The 13,856-nt window shown below is 38.2% G+C and overlaps 1 protein-coding gene across 5 annotated transcripts in view; it reads right to left on the bottom strand.

Moving 5' to 3' along the window:
• fam184ab (family with sequence similarity 184 member Ab) overlaps positions 1-13,856 on the bottom strand; it is a 216,016-nt gene that overhangs the window by 147,773 nt on the left and 54,387 nt on the right. Inside the window, exon 1 of one of the 5 annotated variants that reach the window (XM_082504922.1) lies at positions 1,759-2,628. The exons of the other annotated variants lie outside the window; for them this stretch is intronic. The gene's annotated coding sequence lies outside the window, so the exon portion shown is untranslated. Of the gene's footprint in view, positions 1-1,758; positions 2,629-13,856 lie in introns of those variants that run through there. 5 annotated transcript variants of the gene reach the window in all.

Below are 13,856 nucleotides of genomic sequence, written 5' to 3'. Positions count from 1 at the left end.
CACAGCAGTGGAGCAGACAGTGGTGCGGAGGACTGTTGCTTCACAGCAAGAAGGTCTGGGCTGAGTTGTTTCTGTGGGGTTTCTGTTCTGTTCTCCCTTTGTCTCGCTGGGTACTCTGGTTTTCTTCTAAAGTCATGGTGATTTTAAACTGACCATAGGTCTGAATTGTTGTCTGTGTCACTCTGTTTTAGCCCTGTGACCCGGTGACGAGTCCAGGGTGCACCGCCCCTCTGGCCTAAGACATTTGAACTGGAAAAGTGGGATAAAATGGATAGATCTCTTTGGTCCTCTCCCGAATACTTACTGTAAAAACATTTAATTTCTGCATGTTTTTTCTGGACAATAAGACATTATGAATGCAAGACAAGACATTATGAATGCTACTAATTACTACTTTTGTGTTATTTGATCAACGGCAGGAGTAACACAACTTGAAGCAAAACCATTAATACTTCTGTAGAGGCAGCTGGATGTCAGACCAATCAGTAAACAATGGGGCTTGCTTTAGATGATGACAATAAGAAGCAGTGCAAGTTTTTTTTTTTTTTAAATTTCGTTTTTTTGTTTGTTTGCTTTAACTTAATCTGAGTGCTGTGTTTGGTTTGCAGCCCTGACTCATTAAAGGCTGAGCCAGATGCTAACAAAGTAAATTTGGTCTACATTCACTGATGATGTCTCTAAGCCAAATAAATGCCAATTTAACCTTACCAGACCGCGGTGAATAAAAGGATATTTGTGAAGCTGTCTGCCTGCAGGGTAATAGAAAGTAACATGCACTGAAATTAAATGACAGGCAAATGAAAAGAAAAAGAAGCAACAAGCAATTGGCATCAACAATAAAGAACAAAAAAAAAAACCCTAACTAAACCTACGCTCCCTGCATAAAGCCTGTTTATCTTTAAAGATAAGCTTTTGTGTGCCATCCAGATAAAACTGTCATCACAATATGCAGTATTGTTAATAATAAGCTAATAAGCTGTGAAAAGTTGACAACATAAATGATTAACTGACAGCAAGCGGGACATGGTTACATAATCTACATCAGCATTCAACACCAGGACATAAAACGTGCCAGATATCTGTCAATATGAGGTTTATGGATTGAGACGTATTAATTCTAGGGTTGGGCCTTTGAACAATGCGTGAAAGACATTATGATTCGCAAATGATGGATTTATTATTTTATTGTATTGATGTAATGCACTGAATCACTGTATCTATAGCTTAGTCTATAGTCTGTGGTAGAGCAGGGCGATATGGCCAAAAATATTTATCACGATATATATTTGAAAATTTGCGATATAATTGATGCGAGACAAAATACAACTCCACAACATTACTAGCGCAAAAAGACAACCTTCCATTTATTTTCACTTAAACAAGAAGCTGGTTTTTATGTACATTAAAGCTTTATAAAAATGTAACAGTGCAAATGCAAATTCCTTGCTGAAAGTTTAACCAAAAGGCATTTCCAGTAGAAATGGGCTGACATATCCTGAGCATAACCATGTATAATATCCACTGAAGTTAAAAAGAGGTGCTTTGCAACATTAAACTGCAGTGTGCAGTACGCATTTTTCGGACCATAAGGTGCACGGGATTATAAGGCACATTAAGCGAAACAAAGCAGTCAGATAAATCAAACTTTATTAAACTCATTCTTCTTGCTTCCTCCACTTCTGTACCATTGATTCATTAATGTTGAATTCTCTGGCAGCTGCTCTATTCCCATGTTGTTGCAGTATATTAATGACTAACCTCGTATTGTGGATGGATTATCTCAGTTGTTCTCCTGACTGAAGTTTGGTCCGTTTACAGTATCCTGCCATGCGATTGCATTTGTCTCTAACCATGAAGAACCTTCACGTTAACTTTTATAAGTGGAAAAGTGTTAGTGTTCGTCCTCCAGCTTCACTGTTTATGTTATGCTAACATAGCTGTGTCGTTAGCGATCACGTAGCACATCATTATATACCAGCTAGCCCAACTTCAGTAACCCTACAAACGTCAATGCTGTTTAGTTTCCTGTCTTCATTTATGTTGGAAGTGATAGCAGAGCTGTACGTTTGAATTTTTTTCAGAAATCTCTCCGTCAGAACATGCTATATCATGCTTAGGTAACTAGCGAAACTAGCGAGCTAACTTCCGCTAGCTTCCTGCTAACTTCTAACTCCGTTAAATGTAATAACTTTTGTTTTCATGGATGCCTGGAAGTTAAACTTTATAGTTACACCTGGTAAAGCAGCAATGCTGATCGTTTTATTAAAGATGAAAGAATTTAGACAGTTTTTAACTCTAAGTGATGCTGCAGTGTTGTTTGACCTGAAGAATACAGAGTTTAGGACCCAGATTACTCCCAGATTTAAGAGCATCTTAGTCCGACAAATACGACAATAACGACGGCCGCTTGCATGTTCTGCAAAAAAATGTGCTTTGTCGTGTATCTGACGGACAAACACCAAACCAGTTCCACATCACTGAAGTTGCACCATTTTTACAAACCAATTCTGGTTCATCTGTTTCACTCAACAATCGGCCATGTGCGTATGAAAACAAAGGCACTGCGCATGCGCGTTTTACTCCCATTCTATCGCGATATTTCATTTTCCTATCGTTGCCTAACATTATACCGGTATTACCGTGAACGGTATAATATGGCCCAGCCCTAGTCTGTGGCTCATATTTTAAATCCAGCCCTCACAGGGCAACTGATTTTGGTTTCCACTGACTGTTTTTAATGTATGTCAGTAAAGATTTTTAAGTTGACTATTCGTTGACTGTATCTTGGCATCACATTAATGACGCGCAAATACCTACATACAGATGTATTGACAAAAGATCCGTAAAACACAATGCCTCTGGCCATGGTTATTTCCCAGCCTGGAAGCATGGACATAATTACTTATAGCCGTAGGTGATATTTGTGAATGTGGCAGGTAAAAGATGTGGTCAGCATGTCTAAACCGTTTTGCACTTTGCAAACAAAAAGAGGTGCTCACTACATAACTAAAGTAAGGTTGAAAATTCCCAACAGACTCCGAAGAAAAAAGAATATCTAGCTAGATCTGGATTAGTTTCCTATACCTCCTCGACGATGTCTCACAGGTTTTGTTATTTAAATATTATAGCAAGTGTTTGTAAAAAGAATGCAAAATGCCCATCTCTGACTTTAAGTAGCCTTTCAGAAACTCCAGGATTCAGATCCAGATCCTAAAATAATCCCTACTAAGTTGACCCAAGCTGACCTTGGGCAATTTGTCACGGAAATCCATCCACGACCACCCTGACACAAGTACAGGAAAGCAACGGGCTGGAAACAAACACACCAGCTGAACAAACTCCACTGAGAGAGAATTTTGAATCTCTTACTTGCTACTGTCCTGACCTTGTTCTCCTTGACACGAGTTGACTTTCACAGTATTTTTAAAGCTTTTAGACAAATAACTCACACACACTACTTTTAGAATTCCAAATGTGCCTTTAACTACTTCTATTTTTAGCAGAAAAGAAGTATATAAGCATTAGTAAAAAATAACATGTATATTAACTTTACATGGTCCAGTGAAACCCTCAACATTGCACGCTTCTCTGTATGTGGAGTCAGAAAACTACCTACAGCATAATTATATAAGAAATAAAATGTATGTTTCAGTACTGTTTTATTAGCCCCTATATTATGATGCCAAGCAGAAGGAATGTGAAGTGTTGGTAAGAATAAATAAAGAATAAATAAACTCCGTCAAAGCGGTTCACTTTACTGGTCTCATTGCTCTGCTGTGCCAATCATTAGACAAGAAAAGAAAATCATACTGTTGCTGGGATCAGTGAAACACCCACCTGTTTCACACCTGTTTGGAATAACTAACTCTCAGATTACGCGCTGGGCGAAAGGTCTTAAACTGGACCTCAGGAGTGGAAATATTACAGTATGTGTGTGATTAGTGATATAAAACACATTGCATTGCATTTTTAGACACATTTTTTTAATCTACTTATAGCTTTAAGCTAGAGTAGTAGTAAGGAGAGGTATCAGGGCCAAACTACACATTCAAAAAAACCAATGACATTATTATCTTGACTGAAAAAGACCGTAGATACTCAGAATTTCTTTTTGAGGCTCAGCAATGAGCTGCCTACTCATTGCTCACACACCGGCAGAAATATGGATCTTATTTTTTAAACTGCTGCCCTTCAACAAGTAAAGGATAAATAGAAAAAATAAATAAAAATACTTTTAAGGATCCACAAAGCACATATTTGACGCAGGCAGTATTTAACTTTTATTTTTTTAAATGTGCTTACCTATGCTACTTCTCGCTGCAGATAATAACCTGAGCACTGTGGGAGCCTCTAAATACAAAACTGAATCCAAACAGGGTGCTGAGACAAGATCATTGTAATAGTTTTCTAGAAAATAATCAGATGACTGTTCAGATAATTGATAATAAAAAACTGAATGCATGCTTTTGAATGCTGCAATTTTATTATTTGCATTAAATGTGAATCTAAGTGGGGAAAAAAGAAGAAAAACATGGTCAATGCATTTTAATGACCGTCAGTATAAAAATATGTAATTTGTGAGATGTAAAGATTCTCAATTGTCATAAAACAGCTCATTTATGAACACCTATTGTCCCTTGGAAGGTCACACAAAACTGTTAAATATGCAAGTGTCAAGAGTCAAGAAATGCACAATAAGTTAAATGCAGAGTTAAAACTGATAACAGATCTGGTTTGGCATAATTTAAATAATGTTCAGGGAAAACAGTGGGATATGTAGAGTGTTCCTTCATTAAAGCCGGTAAGCTAATCCAACACAGTACATACGGCGCATGCACAATGATTAAACAGAGGTAATGTGAGCCCTTTTGCACGATTTAAAGCCTTTTACTGAGACACATTGTCACGCTGAGTGCTGCTGACAGCTGGTCTGCTGCTTGGCAGCCAATCTAGTTTGTAGATGCCAAGTTTACCGCTGAAATATTGATCCTAAGCAGACAGGTGAGTGTTACTGTGTCTGAGGCGACTGTAGGTCCCGGCTAAAAATACGTTGTGACTAAGGTGTCCTGGTGGCTCAGTTGGCACATGAGCTTTTGAAAAAATAGTTTTAGTCTTTCTGGCTCTTTAAGCAGCCCAGCGGGAGAGGTGCCACAGTCTATTTGAAAGGAAAAAAATGTCACTACTGCAAAGCCTGAACTCCCACACATAATTATAAGTTAATAATTATCAGTCCAAATAAACCATCTGTGTTAGTGACAAAATTGTTTAATTAGTTTATTTATTATTTCCTGGCTTCCCATGTCCTTCAAATTCAGAAAATGATATTGAAACATCACTAGAAATGTATGGATTGTCTTTTTTTTTTTTTAGAGGATAAAGCAGATATTTTAGGTTTTTAGTTAAATTATCTCAATAACTATTGCATGGATTTTAATTAAATCTGGGAGAAAAACACAAAACCCACACAAACCATTAATTCAGCATGATAACAATCACAAGAATTTGTCTCTGGTGGGTTAGATTTTTCACCTGTGAAATATCTTTCACTGACATTTTATCTCAGTAACGGATCATTCTGGATGGTAAGTAATGTAGTTGGGTATTCTTGTAAACCACCGTCATGTGCTGCAGTGTTGTGCTTGAATGAGCTAAAAAGAATATGCTCACTGAACACAGTGAATGGAGTGAATGCGAGAATGTAGCTGGGGTGCTGTAAAGTGCTCACTGCGTGAGAGCCACTGTAAACAACAACACAGCTTGTTGGCATGGTTAAGGAAGAATTAGAAGATACAGCTAACAGTAGCATCTCTGAGGCCAGTTCACATTTTAAAAAATAAATGGATTCAGACATTTTATGCAAAACTCTGCAAGTTGGGTTTGAACAAAAAGGTCAGATTAGCCAAATCTGGAACTTAACTTCCAGCTTTCGTCCAGTCTTGGGAAATATCAACGAGGGATTGATGGTGAGAAGAAATCCTAACTACAGAGGCAAAACAATGAATTCCCACCAGGCTCCATCACCTTCATAAACAGATCTGTTTTGAGATGGCCTTTTCAGTGCTATGTCACTGCTGAAACGGTAAAAATCTGCATTCTTTTGTTGGTTTGATTGCACAGTAGAACTGTGGTAACAATGACTGGGACTGTGTGGAAATGTAAGTCAGCTCAACTCAAATTTATTTATATAGCAACCAAAGTGCTGTAAAACAGTTACAATAGATTAAAACTAATTTAAAAAATGGAATAAATAAGAAATAAGTGAAATACATGTTAGTAGGTACAGAGTTGGCTGCAAAAGGCAATGGAGATATTATGGTTTTAAACGACTCAATGGCGGGAGCAGATTTGACTGTGAGTGGACTGCTGCTCCACAATCAGGGGCAAACACAGAACACCTGCTCTGCTCTGAGTTTAAATCTAGAGTGGGGGACAGTCTGAAGCACTCGATCAAGAGGCAAACCATGAAGGTTTCAAGATCATCCTGTTTGTAGACAAACAGGATGATCTTGAAATCTATTCTAAACCTTATTGGCAACTGATGGATGGAAGCTAAAACAGGTTTATTTAGATCTCTTTTTCTGTGGGGAGTCTAGCACCAGCATTTTTTTTTTCCAACATTATGTTTATTAAAGTTTTACATATATACATATATAAAGTACATACACAAACAAATTTACACAATAAACGAAACACAAGGTACATTCAATGAAAGCACTTGAGTCCATGAGACCTCTGACAGATTTTAAAGAATAATTTTCAGATTGCAGCATATGGTTGTGGTCCTGTACAGGGAATAGATAGGCTGTCCCTGTCTCACACAGTAAACCAGATAGATCTTTATTCCCAATATACTGGATGTAGCGCCCCCAAATTTTCTGGAAAATTTCTTGTTTATCTTTTAGAGTATATGTAATTTTCTCTAATGGTAAACATAAAGACAATTCTTTGAACCAATGTGAAATACTTGGTTTGCCAAGACTCCCCCACGTTAGAGCTATCACTCTCTTTGCTTGTAGTATTCCCATGTTTATGAAGATTTTTTCAAAATGATCTATGTTACACCCTACAGGATATAATCCCAGTAGGAAAAGTTTGGGATCCATCACAAGTTTAATTGACAAAATCTCCTTTATCATTGCTCCAACCTCTTCCCAAAACTCCTTTATTTTTGGACATGACCATAAACAGTGGAGCAATGTGCCCTTATCTTCTTCACATCTATTACAGATATCAGGAATCTGCATATTAAATTTGTTAAGTTTTTCTGGTGTTATGTACACTCATCAACCAATTAAATTGTAGCAATTTTAGACGTGTGTTCCCTGTCTGTGTTTGGGCTAGCTTACATGCTCTACTCCATTGTTCCACTGTCAAGTCCTCCTGTAAGTCATACCTCCAAGCTTCAAGCTTAGCAGCAGATGAATCAGGAGAGGATGTCATCATCAAGTTATATAATTCAGATATCATCCCTCTACCACTGGGGTTTTTGGTTAGGATTTTCTCTAATGTGGACAGCGGGGGAATATGTGTAAAATCATTATGATAAGACCTGATAAAACTCCTAAACTGTAGGTATTTGAAAAAGTGCTTTCGGGGAATATTAAATTTAGAGATTAGTTGTTCAAAACGTAAAAGTCTTCCATCACCCCCGAAAGCATCCTTCACCAGTCCCAGCCCCGAGTCTGCCCACATTTTAAAACCACCGTCCGCCCTACCCGGGGCAAAATAATTGTTGCCCCAAATCGGGCTAAAAACGGAGAGGGGAGATTTTACGTTTAAATATCTTTGAGTGACATGTAAGATATAAATCATGTTTTTAACTATAGGATTAAGCGTAATGTCTTTGAGTTTATTATATTTATCAGAATATACATATGTAGGAAGTGGAAGCCTAAGAGAGAGAGACTCAATAGTTCTCAATGCGGGGGGCTTTTCTGCAACATAATAGAACATTATAGTTCTTAACTGGGCTGCCCAGTAATACCAAACCATGTTAGGACATTGCAGCCCTCCTGCATCAAAGGGCAAGTACAAAAGTGATAAGCTTGTTATTCCATAAAAACTGATTAAACAGTTTTCTTATTTTAAGGAAAAAGTCTGAGGGGGGTGGCAAGGGGATATTCTGAAACAGATACAGAAGCTTAGGGAGCACGTTCATCTTTAGCATATTTATTCTACCAATCAGTGAAATTTGGAGACTCGACTATCTCTCCACTGATTTGGATATGTCAGTCATAATTGGACTATAATTATGGTTCACCACCTCTTCCAATTTCGGGACAATCTGAATACCTAGATAAGTAAACTGATTCACATTTCTAAAATGGCAGGTGTATTTAGGTGGATTCATACTTTCTTCTGAGTTCAAAAGCATTATAGAAGATTTTGATTTATTGATTTTATAACCAGAAATATGTCCAAATTTTCCAATTAGGTCTAAAATGGCTGGAATAGATTTTCCCAGATTTTTAAGAAAGAGGATCACATCGTCAGCATAAAGAGCTATTCGATGGTCGAGCCCTCCGATCTCTATACCCGTGATCACACAGTGTTCTCTTACAGCAATAGCAAGTGGTTCAATTGCAATTACAAATAAAAGGGGGGATAAGGGGCAACCTTGTCTACAACATCTTCCAATCTCAACTGGTTTTGAGATAACAAGCACCAGCATTTTTGACAAGCTGGAGACAGGATAGAGAAAACTGACTGAAACTGTTGCGCTGTTGCGCTGTAAGAACTTGTAAGAAAGTAAGTAAGAACTTGCTTACTTTACAAACTTACTGTAAAGTAAGCAAGTTCTTAATGTGCTCAAGGGATATCATAATGCTATCCAGCCTACACCTAGCTTTACCTTTGCCAGTGATAAGCAATGATCACTGGGGCTGCTTGGGTGGTGGGAGGAGGGTTTTACTACAAAGAAATTAATGTGAACGGAACCTTAAGCTAGAAATGAACATCTACAGTGTACATATGGTTAAAAGGAATTAATTATTAATATGACAACTAACTGAAGGCATGTTAACCCTTTAAGACCTACCATAGAACCAAGTCCGCCAGAGCTTATATTATATTTTTACATGCTGTAGTGCCATTTTTGGGAGCATTTCAAGTTGCTATACATCAATACAACCGTTATAGCCCAAATTTTAATAATATGCATGCATTAAGTGGCATAGTAATTACATAAATTCCAAAAAGTGCAATAAACTACAAAAAAATTGAAAATCGTTTTTGTTTTTTTTAACATATATTTCTAGTTAGAGAAATTTAATAGGCTTATCCCTCAAAACTGTAAATACAAAAAAGTTGCACAAAATAGTTTCCCACCACAGGAAATTTATTTTGAGTGTCTTCATAGTTTTATTTTTGAAATACACCAATTTTTATATACTCCAGGAAAAGCAAAAATAAATATTATAATGCAAATTTGCAAAAAAACCCCAGCATATGCATCAAAATAAACTATTTCCAGCAGTGCAATATGAGTCCTAAGCATCCTAGAAACGACACAGAAAGTCATAAAGTCAAACATAACTTTTAAAAACACCAGTATAGGCTCATAAGGCCCTGATAGTAAAAAACTACATTTCCGCAAAATGACATCACTTCCGGTTTCGGGCAGTGCTGATGGACATAGAAAGTGTTATGAACAGCTGATCGAATCGGCAAAGGTTTCTGGAATATTATGTTTTTGTTGCTACAAGTGCTTTTTATGCAGTTTTTGCAAAGCTATATGTGGAAGGAAACTGTGACCGAGGACAAGCTGATGGCATAAGATGTAAGTACAACTCCTCAGGTTTCATATGCAAAAAAAATTATTGCGCTAGCTTACGTGGTTGCAGAGCTACCGTGATTTAAAAATAGTTATGCGCTTCATAGATACAGAGAAAAACCCAACAATCATATGACCCCCTATGAGCAAGCACTTTGGCAACAGTGGGAAGGACAAACTCCCTTTTAACAGGAAGAAACCTCCGGCAGAACCAGGCTCAGGGAGGGGCGGCCATCTGCTGCGACCGGTTGGGGTGAGAGAAGGAAGACAGGATAAAAGACATGCTGTGGAAGAGAGACAGAGGTTAATAACAGATATGATTCAATACAGAGAGGTCTGTTAATACATAGTGAGCGAGAAAGGTGACTGGAAAGGAAAAACTCAATGCATCATGGGAATCCCCCGGCAGCCTACGTCTATTGCAGCATAACTAAGGGAGGATTCAGGGTCACCTGGTCCAGCCCTAACTATATGCTTTAGCAAAAAGGAAAGTTTTAAGCCTAATCTTGAAAGTAGAGATAGTGTCTGTCTCCTGAATCCAAACTGGAAGCTGGTTCCACAGAAGAGGGGCCTGAAAACTGAAGGCTCTCCCTCCCATTCTACTTTTAAATACTCTAGGAACAACAAGTAGGCCTGCAGAGCGAGAGCGAAGTGCTCTAATAGGGTGATATGGTACTACAAGGTCATTAAGATAAGATGGGGCCTGATTATTTAAGACCTTGTATGTGAGGAGCAGGATTTTGAATTCAATTCTGGATTTAACAGGAAGCCAATGAAGGGAAGCCAAAACAGGAGAAATATGCTCTCTCTTTCTAGTCCCTGTCAGTACTCTTGCTGCAGCATTTTGGATTAGCCGAAGGCTTTTCAGTGAGTTTTTTGGACATCCTGATAATAATGAATTACAGTAGTCCAGCCTGGAAGTAATAAATGCATGAACTTGTTTTTCAGTGTCACTCTGAGACAGGATATTTCTAATTTTAGAGATGTTGCGCAAATGGAAGAACGCAGTCTTACATATTTGTTTAATATGTGCATTGAAGGACATGTCCTGGTCAAAAATGACTCCAAGGTTCCTCACAGCGTTACTGGAGGCCAAGGTAATGCCATCCAGAGTAAGAATCTGGTTAGATACCATATTTCTAGGCTTTTCAGGGCCGAGTACAATAACCTCAGTTTTATCTGAATTAAGAAGCAGAAAGTTAGCGGCCATCCAGGTCTTTATGTCTTTAAGACATTCCTGCAGTTTAACTAATTGGTGTGTGTTATCTGGCTTCATGGACAGATAGAGCTGGGTGTCATCAGCATAGCAGTGAAAATGTATGCTATGTCTTCTAATGATACTGCCTAAGGGAAGCATGTATAATGTAAACAGAATTGGTCCTAGCACTGAACCCTGTGGAACTCCATAATTAACCTCAGTGTGTGAAGAGGACTCTCCATTTACATGAACAAATTGGAGTCTATTAGATAGATATGATACAAACCACTGCAGTGCAGTACCTGTAATACCTACAGCATGTTCTAATCGCTCTAATAGGATATTATGGTCGACAGTATCGAATGCTGCACTAAGGTCTAGCAGGACAAGCACAGAGATGAGTCCACTGTCAGAGGCCATAAGAAGATCATTTGTAACCTTCACTAAAGCTGTTTCTGTGCTGTGATGAGCTCTGAAACCTGATTGAAACTCTTCAAATAAACCATTCCTCTGCAGATGATCTGTTAGCTGTTTGACAACTACTCTTTCAAGGATTTTTGATATGAAAGGAAGGTTGGAGATTGGCCTATAATTAGCTAAGACTGCTGGGTCTAGAGATGGCTTTTTGAGTAAAGGTTTAACTACAGCCAGCTTGAAGGCCTGTGGTACATAGCCGATCATTAGAGATAGGTTGATCATATTTAAGATCGAAGAATTAATTAATGGCAGGACTTCTTTGAGCAGTTTTGTAGGAATAGGGTCTAAAAGACACGTTGATGGCTTGGAGGAAGTAATTATTGAAGTTAACGCAGAAAGATCAATTAGAGAAAAAGAGTCTAACTTAACATCAATGGTACTAAGAGTAGCTGTAGATAATATTACATCTGTGGGATGATTACTGGTAATTTTTTCTCTAATGATAAAAATTTTATTTGTGAAGAAGTTCATGAAGTCATTACTAGTTAACGTTAAAGGGATTGTTGGCTCAAAAGAGCTCTAACTTTTTGTCAGCCTGGCTACAGTGCTGAAGAGAAACCTGGGGTTGTTCTTATTTTCTTCAATCAGTGATGAATAGTAAGATGTTCTGGCTTTGCGGAGGGCTTTCTTATAAAGCAGCAAACTATTTCTCCAGGCTAAATGATGATCCTCTAAATTTGTGACACGCCATTTCCTCTCCAGATTACGAGTCATCTGCTTTAGGGTACGTGTTTGAGAATTATGCCACGGAGTCAGGTACTTCTGATTAGAGACCTTAGTTTTCACAGGAGCTACAGTATCCAGAGTCATACGTAGTGAGGAGGTGAAATTATTAACAAGATAATCGACTTCTGTTGGGGTAGCGTTCAGATAGCTGCTCTGCTCTATGTTGGTACAGGGCATTGAAGATGATAACAGTGGGTGGATTATATTCTTAAACTTAGTTACAGCGCTTTCAGAAAGACATCTACTTTAATAAAGTCTACTATCCACCGCTGTGTAATCAATTATTGTAAATGTAAATGTTATCAGGAAATGATCAGACAGGAAAGGGTTTTCAGGAAACACTTTTAAATGTTCAGTTTCTATGCCATATGTTAAAACAAGATCTAGAGTGTGATTAAAGTGGTGGGTGGGTTCTTTTACATTTTGAGAGAAACCAATTGAGTCTAATAACAGATTAAATGCCATGTTGAGGCTGTCATTTTTAGCATCTACATGGATGTTAAAATCACCCACAATAATTATTTTATCTGAGCTCAGAACTAAATTAGATATAAAGTCTGAGAAATCAGACAGAAACTCTGTGTAAGGCCCAGGTGGACGATAGATGATAACATCAGTCAAGCTTTATAGTGTGAATAAAGTAAGTCATTAAAGAGTAAATAAAGGTACTGGCACAGAGGCTAATATGGCTCCCATTGCTGCTACTGTTTGGCTATTGACGGTGGGACAAGATCCAACTTTACCATTTAAATATTGTTCTATAGATTTCTATTCAGGATTATTTGACTGCAATGGCTTCTCTCCATAATGTCTCTAATAGCAAACATCAGTAGTTCTAAGACCAAAGGACCAGTAAGGCTTGAAAGTGCACCAATACTCTGAGCCCCTCCTGAATGACCTTGTGGCAATCACTGAGAATACAAACCAGCATCAATCATGGGTAAATCAACATCGCTTTCACAGAGAGCTCTCTGTTCACCCCAACAGATCAGTACAGCACTTGGGCCATTGCAGATGCTCCACCAGTCCATCTGTAAATCCCTCTCCACACTCCCTTTGCTAATGAACAAGTCCATGAGGTAATTATTTTCCTCAACATGGGCCTGCAGTTCATTCCCAACCCTGAGTGGACGCTCCACCCTCTTCCAGCTGCGATCCATGGCCTCAGACTAACCACTTCCAAATTTGAAGCTTGGAAATAAAATTAAAAAAATCTGTGATTTTATTTGGAGTAGCAGAATCAGAAATTGGGACAGTGGCATATCCTGACACACTACCCAAAAGCACCACTGTGTGAACTCACATTAAAAAATAAAAATGTATCTTCAGGTTTAGTAGCTGTTATCTCATAGCTAAACCCTCAGCATGAATGCCAAAACTTTTATGCCTTAAACCGGGGGAAAAAACAACCTTATTCACTCTTAAATTAAGAAAACCAGTAGGAGTTTTTTTGTATTTCAGCACACACACACAAGTGCACACACGCTCACACTATAGGACCTCATTACCCTGAAGTGTTTCAGATAAAACCAGCTGAGAATAACTAAAGTCATTTCTCTTCTCCTCCTCCGCCCCACGCCGCTCTCTTCCCACCATTTCTCCTGTCTCAGCAGATATCAGAACAGAGCAGGGAGAAGACAACTTTCTTGCTTTTTGAAGCGAAAATGTGACACTCTCGGGAGG

The sequence above is a fragment of the Aulonocara stuartgranti genome (genome assembly GCF_965226115.1).
Source record: "Aulonocara stuartgranti genome assembly, chromosome: 15".
Classification (NCBI taxonomy): Eukaryota; Metazoa; Chordata; class Actinopteri; order Cichliformes; family Cichlidae; genus Aulonocara; species Aulonocara stuartgranti.
The sequence above is the reverse complement of the archived record's forward strand: the minus strand, read 5'-3'. Positions and strand labels throughout refer to the sequence as shown.